The 6,306-nt window shown below is 42.1% G+C and overlaps 1 long non-coding RNA gene across 1 annotated transcript; it reads right to left on the bottom strand.

The window, feature by feature from the left end:
* Nucleotides 1-2,468: 2,468 nt before the first annotated feature.
* LOC116355104 (uncharacterized) lies at nt 2,469-5,780 on the bottom strand. Its single transcript, XR_004204351.1, has 3 exons — nt 5,303-5,780; nt 3,763-5,113; nt 2,469-3,614 (listed from the first exon to the last, which is right to left on the bottom strand). It is a non-coding gene; the product is annotated as an uncharacterized LOC116355104 (long non-coding RNA).
* Between the last annotated feature and the right edge of the window lie 526 nt (nt 5,781-6,306).

Here is a 6,306-nt window from a genome sequence, read left to right as displayed (position 1 = left end):
TAAAGACTGATTGCGTGATGATTTAGTGCACATAAAATGTACTTCGTTGTTTACATTTTCATGTACTGAATGAAAATCTGAAGTTCAATGTTTTTCCATCGCATGTTCAACTCCACTGATAGTTTTGTCGTGAAATAGTAAATGTGCCCACTCTGGTTTTGGCACATTCTCTCTAGCCAACATCTCGCCCGGCTCGCAGATTTAGTGCAGGTAGGCCAGCCAACATGATAAGATTATTATGGCTAAAGTGGCGGCAGGTAGCCTAGCAGTTATAGCGTTGGGCCAGTAACCAAAAGGTTGAAAATCTTAAAAATCTGCCGTTCTGCTCCCAGGCGCCGAAGACGTGGATGTCGATTAAGGCAGCCCCCCGCACCGCTCTGATTTAGAGGTTAGGTTAAATGCGGAAGACACATTTCAGTTGAAGGCATTCAGTTGTACAACTGACTAGGTATCCCCTAAAACGAGATTTTTTGTTGTTGTCAAACGGCAGCCATCATCAATCATGTCACCAGTATAAGACCCTCGCCCCCATTTATTGGAAACTGAGCATCAAAGCTCATCACCCTGCACTTTCACTACCCTATCAAAATAATTACAATGTATTGTATCTATAGTTGTCATGCATAGGTGTAATAGGTGGCAGGGAAGTCAGGCGCAGGAGATTCAAATGGAGTGTAAAATTGAGTATTTTAATAAAGTCCACAGAGTATGCTCCATAACACTAAATGTACATAAACACACTAACAAGGGTATGAGGACCCGACGCGCACCTATACAATAATCACACTACACTGACAAATAAAACAATCTCTGACAAAGACATGAGGGGAAACAGAGGGTTAAATACACAACAGGTAATGAATGGGATTGAAAACAGGTGTGTGGGAAGACAAGACAAAACCAATGGAAAATGAAAAAAGGATCAATGATGGCTAGAAGACCGGTGACGTCGAACGCCGAGCACCGCCCGAACAAGGAGAGGCAACGACTTCGGCAGTCGTGACAATAGTCTAATAAACTGCATGCTCACCCGAGTCGTAGTGGGACGACCACACAATATCTTATCGCGTGACTTTAAATTTACTTCGATATGATGGTTGTTTTATCAATATTTGCGCACCGACATTTCTCGAATAATTAATTTTACTGACACAAATAGTCCCACCTTGTCTAACGTTTTGTTTTGGCACATTGGAAAGTTTACCGACAAAATGTGCTGTTTCCATCAGCCCTGTCTTGATATTTTTTTATTCGACATACACTAAGTAAATAAAACATTAAGCACACCTGCACTTTCCATGACATAGACTGAGCAGGTAAATACAGGTGAAATCTGTACTCCCTTTTTAAGTGAAATTTAGAGTGTTATACAATGGGTTGGTCTAATCCTGAATGCTGATTGGTGAGAAATGCATTCCAGCCGGTGTCTATTCCACAAATTGGTTACATTTAAAAATAAAAAAAATCATATGATGGTTTACCTGAACAACGTCAAATGGATAAACCTTGTAGCACATAAACTAGCAAGCTCTACCACGCTAGCTTACTAGAATTGACTCACCAGCTATTGTCATTTAGTAGTTCTAGCAATGGCAAACCAAATGAGGATCTCTAGGTTTTTGGAAAAAGTGTGCCAGAAGAGTGTGTGCCAGAAAATTATTTGGATCAATCTACCGATATCTTCCAGAATGAGACATTAACAGGTGGCACCAGGATAGAAACAACCGCAATCACAACCGCCAATGCCATGTTGATCCAGGCATGCTTGCCTACCCCACCGTCTCCTCTCCTCTGGAAGTGTTGCAACCCCTGGAGTTGGATCCCACTCTGTGTGTGGGTTTTTGTTTCAATGGCGCTTCAGTCATTCCAGGGAACAGATGAGGGGTACATGTCCTACTGAAGCAAACATGTAAGCAAGCGGTATACGTGCATTGCAACTCCCACCGTTTGAATTTGGTTCTGTGCACCGTGGCAAAAGTGACACAGTAAACCAGCTACACACATTTATGAGTGGATCCCACAGACATGCTCTATTCATAGAAGTACAGAAAGAGTTGCATCCCGATAGACCATGTATCGAGCTAGAAAGATCCACGGATGTACGTTGGAGTTCAAAATCAGGGTCAGTGAGTAAAGTGCTGTCACTGCTAGATGTCATTTTAGAAGTTCTTGCAGATTTTTAAGAGGCTTGTGGACAAACCAAATTAGAAGCCGATGCCCTCTTACAACAAATCCAGAACAATACGTTTTTATTCTTGTTAGTCACATTTAGTAAATTGTTTGACACTAGGGATTTTGCTACGAAGGGATTTACAAAGCTCTACATTATCTGTGACGGACTGTATTGGTTTAATTGAAATCCTCAAAAGCAGCTTTTCTATGTTCAGAGATAACTCAGGGAGACTTTGATAAAGTTCTCAAGGTAACTGAAGAGGTGATGATTAAACATGATATTAATAATTGGGATGTGAGCGCATCACGGCAGCGAAAACTGCCTGTAAAATTGGCAGACAGTGTAGTCACAACTTCATTAGGGAAAACATCCAGCATCAAAGAGTGACAGTGACCTGAGGCAATTTTGGAACAATATTCTAGACAGACAGATTACTGAGTTAAACTCAAGAGTTCAAGAAGACACATGGGATCATGCAAGCGGCCAGAGATGGGACAAAGTCATTGTTTTACAAGTCACAAGTAAGTCTCAAGTCTTAGCACTCAAGTCAAGACAGGCAAGTCCGAGTCAAGTCTCAAGTCCTAAACTTTGAGTTTCGAGTCCTAAACAAGTCACAATGTGCTCTTCACCAAATGTGATACCATTTCATATTTAACAAGAGTAATAATATATTAAATTTACTCAAATCATAAATGCTTTTAAAATGATATATTTATTACTTTCCAAATAAACTTTATATTTCCATGGAAGTACATGGGTAGCCATGAGAAAGACACATCAATATGACAACAAAACCTAAATATTGTAGTGCTCTCTCTCTCGCTCTCCAGATATACTCTAGACACGTAAAACAATCCTGCCATAAAGTTACAATCATTTATTAAAAGGTACATCAAACAACTGACACTGAACTTCAAGTAGGCCAACAATTTGAACGCCGGCCTGAATGTCTGAGAAAAAAATACAGATCCCAAAGATGGGAGATAAAACCTGAACATGGAGACTACGTGTGTGTGTGTGTAATGCATAAACAGTTTAATTTTTTCTCTTATCTCAGGGCCCTATGATGCATTGCATTTGCAAAAGACCAAATTAGCTAAAAGTCAGTCAGACATTTGTGCACGATGAGGCCACAGAATGATGCCACCATGGCTGAAGACACGCTCCACCGGAGCACTGGAGGCAGGCACTGCCAAGTCTGATGGCCACTCGGGAGAGCGAAGGAAGAGCCTTCCTGTTCATTGCCCAGAACAAGAGGGCATTCTGTCCTTCGCATATGTCAAGGTAGTGACTTAGCGGTAGTGCTGGAGTGGTATCAACAGCTTTTTACAGTATGCTGCAAACAGCCCTTCTTCTTGTCCAAGACTATGGTCCTCTCGCTCTTCCTCATCAACAAGAGGCACAGCTTGCTCAGTCCCTGTAGCATCTTGCAGAATCAGTTCTGGCAAAACATGTAAAAGCATAGCAGAAACAGAAAGGCCGGTATTAGAGCATTGGTGATGCAGTGGGTTAAACTGAAGAAGTATTATTGTTGCAGTCAATTGGATTAAATTATGAGAAAAAGTTACATTAAACTCAATAATATTTACCTTTCACTCTTTGTGCCACCTCCTCCTTGACCAGCACATGGTGCTCCACCCACATCAGAGAAAAAGACAGATCCAAGGCAGCTGCTTTGAGGTAGACTGGATCTGAAAAGGGGGCAGCGATTCCATCTTGTGTCCTGGCCATCTTCACATTGATGAAGATTCCAAGAAATCTTTTGTTCAGGGATGCCTGGAGACTTCTGACCATGCCGCTCAGGAAATGGACTTGAGGCTTCCGCTGCTCCAGGTGGTGATTCAGGGACAGGACCGAGGGAACAACAGAACTGACTGTGACTATCTTCTCCCCGTGTCATATCTGTTGCTTCTCCAATTGGCCTCAGGATGTCCACCAACTCCTTCAACTTTTCCACTCCCGTACTGTGAACAACAACTCCTTGTGCCCAGCCCTTTCTTGAACATGACTGAGCTTTCGATGAGCACATTGGTATAACTGCCTTCACTTGTCTCAGTGTTGAGTTCCATCTTGTGTTGACAGCAGCAGGGATGCCTCTTTCCCCAAATTCAGCCTCAAACACCTCTTTGGATGTTGTGCTTGTATGTAGCAGTGAGCTGATTTTTGATAACTTTGAAAGAGGAGTCATCACTTTTGTTTCTTTCAAGCCATCTCCCACCACCAGCTGGAGAGTGTGGGCAAAACACTGCAAGTGCTGCTTTTTTGCAATAGCAGCATCCACTATTTGCTGGTCTTCCAGGGTTAGGTCATTCCAGAGCTCTGGGTCATCAAGGTGATCTTCGTCATGTACTTCATCTTCTTGTTCAATGGGGAAGCACACCATGAATGCTTTTCTCATGTTGGGAGCATTGTCACTAATGATATAGTCTAATTTATCTTTAACGCTGTACTCACCACATATGGCTTCAAATTGCTCACAGATTCTTTCGGCCGTGTGTGGGCCTTTGAAGCGGACACAGGCCAAGAGATTGGACTTGAGCTGTGTCCTCTCTCCATACAGTGCACAGTGACACCAAGGAACCCCGTCATCCTTTGGTCAGACCAAATGTTCACTGTGACTGAAACATGATCTGTGTTGCTCAACTGAGATTTCAGTTTTGAACATCTCTCTGTAGGGAGGTTCTCAACTTTTGATGTCAATGTTCTACGACACAATGGGCTGTACTTACTGTCAACCACTGACAGAATGTGACGAAAACTCTTGTTTTCCACAATATACAGAGTCAAGTTCCAATCGATAACCAGGTCGGACAGTATTGCATTGTTGATAGCTTTGGATGATTCATGCTGTACTGCCCTACACGGGTCTCCATGAAATGTGAGATTGGAGATTGTTGTGGTTCACTTGTGACACTTTTGTTCATCTGGTATTGTTCAAATCTGTAAGCATATAAAAAAATAATTGAGCGGGGCAGTAGCACAATCTTGCCTGGTCTCAATCTTGGGTGCAATGACCAAGTTCCCGCACTGGCTGACTGTGTGGAGGCTCATTGATTTAACGTTATGTTAGCCTACATGTTATACTAGCAAAGTTATATATAGCTGTCGGCTATATTAGCCACGATTTACCGTCCTTTGTGCAGCTTCAAATGTAGAACAAAGTTGGAAGTTGTCGCACCTCCATCTGTAATTTTCTTCCCGCTTGTTTTGCAAGTTGCAATCCGTTTTTTGTTGACTACAGCGTATTCTGTATATCCGAAAATAATAATTTGGGTATTATCTTTCCAATGGCTCAATCTGAATTCACCCGCTGACGTTCCTCTGCACTGCCACGCATAACTTTTTCTCCGCTGGCACAATTTGATTGGCTGCTGTCCGATTCAAACTTTAATCCGTTAAATGAAGATTTGATGCGCTCCACACTTTTTTTAATAGCATCATTTTTTATATTTGGGCTTGGGGAGGGTATCAAGTCAGGTCGAGTCATAAGGCTCAAGTCAAGTCACGAGTCATTGGTGTTAAAGTCAAAGTCGAGTTGCAAGTCATCATATTTGTGACTCGAGTCCACATCTCTGCAAGCGGCAGCCTCCTTTTCCAAAGAATCCCAAACCTGCTGCCTTAAAGAGCAGCTGAAGATCACAGGCGATCATGATGCAATATAAATTGAGGATGCTGAATTCAGTTTTTATTCAGCAGTTGAGTCGCAAAATGAACATGGGAAACATGGGACTTTTCCTCCATAATGAGTAAACTTGACAGCTGCCCTGATTATATTTTCCTTAATATAAACTCTCTGTTAAGGATCATTGTCACACTTCCAATGACATGCAGTGCGGAGAGACTTTTCTCAACAACAACTAGGATAAAAAATTGTCTTCGCACATCAATGACAAGCGCCCGGCTGAACCACTTCAGTTTGCTGTCTTTTGAGCGTGAACTGACATATACATTGGATTATGATGAAATCATCACCACATTCAACTCAAAGCCTTGCCGTCTGTGCCTTGTGATATAGGTCACGCCTTATGATACGTCTCCTGAAGGTAAGGTACCTTTTTATAGTACTACTGCTTGCCATGGTATAAATGGTAACATCAAATATAGGCTTGTTTGCCCATCGAGATTAAAGTGTG

The sequence above is a fragment of the Oncorhynchus kisutch genome, linkage group LG19 (assembly GCF_002021735.2).
Source record: "Oncorhynchus kisutch isolate 150728-3 linkage group LG19, Okis_V2, whole genome shotgun sequence".
In the NCBI taxonomy this organism is placed as follows: Eukaryota; Metazoa; Chordata; class Actinopteri; order Salmoniformes; family Salmonidae; genus Oncorhynchus; species Oncorhynchus kisutch.
This window is presented reverse-complemented; position numbering and strand designations above follow the sequence as displayed.